Source organism: Seriola lalandi, unplaced genomic scaffold (genome assembly GCF_002814215.2).
Source record: "Seriola lalandi dorsalis isolate HSWRI2012SDOR001 ecotype SW California unplaced genomic scaffold, Sedor1 jcf7180002014589, whole genome shotgun sequence".
Classification (NCBI taxonomy): Eukaryota; Metazoa; Chordata; class Actinopteri; order Carangiformes; family Carangidae; genus Seriola; species Seriola lalandi.
The window spans coordinates 1-601 of record NW_019485241.1 but is presented as its reverse complement, the minus strand read 5'-3'; the positions used below and the strand labels follow the sequence as shown (position 1 = coordinate 601).

Sequence of the window (601 nt, the reverse complement as noted above, 5' to 3'; positions counted from 1 at the left end):
GTGTGTGTGTGTGTGTGTGTGTGTGTGTGTGTGTGTGACTATTGTCAGTACTTGTGTGTGTCTTTGATTCGTCCTGGCCATCCAGACAGTCGACCTGCCCGTCACCGACCGCTTCTCGATGCAAACACACACCTGTGCTGCAGCGGAAAGCTCCGTTCCTGCAGCCTGACGAAGAAACACAAAGACACGCGGGAATTCACACAGTGAAAGACGCGGGGAACTTGTGACGCACGTGGTTTCTGCGTCTTACTCTTGCAGCACATCTCGTCGCTCCGGTCGCCACAGTCGTCGACGCCGTCACACGTCTGACTGAGAGACACGCACTTCCCGTTCACGCAGCTGAAGTCGCACTCCTCGCCTGTAACGCACAAGGTCACACGCACAAGGTCACACGCACAAGGTCACACGCACAAGGTCACACGCACAAGGTCACACGCACAAGGTCACACTCTCGACAGAACAGAATAGAACCGAACAGAAACACTAATTACCGACCTGGTGTCTGTACGCATGTTGCCGTAGCGACGTCCCTGTTGTCGACGTTGACCTTGTCGTAGATCACACATTCCGCCAGGGAGTTCTCGTAACCTTGGCAACGGAC

General features: G+C 54.9%; 1 long non-coding RNA gene across 1 annotated transcript; it reads right to left on the bottom strand.

The window, feature by feature from the left end:
• Positions 1–51: 51 nt before the first annotated feature.
• On the bottom strand, positions 52–601 carry LOC147819931 (uncharacterized). The gene is made up of 3 exons (XR_015438603.1): positions 496–601; positions 251–358; positions 52–165 (listed from the first exon to the last, which is right to left on the bottom strand). It is a non-coding gene; the product is annotated as an uncharacterized LOC147819931 (long non-coding RNA).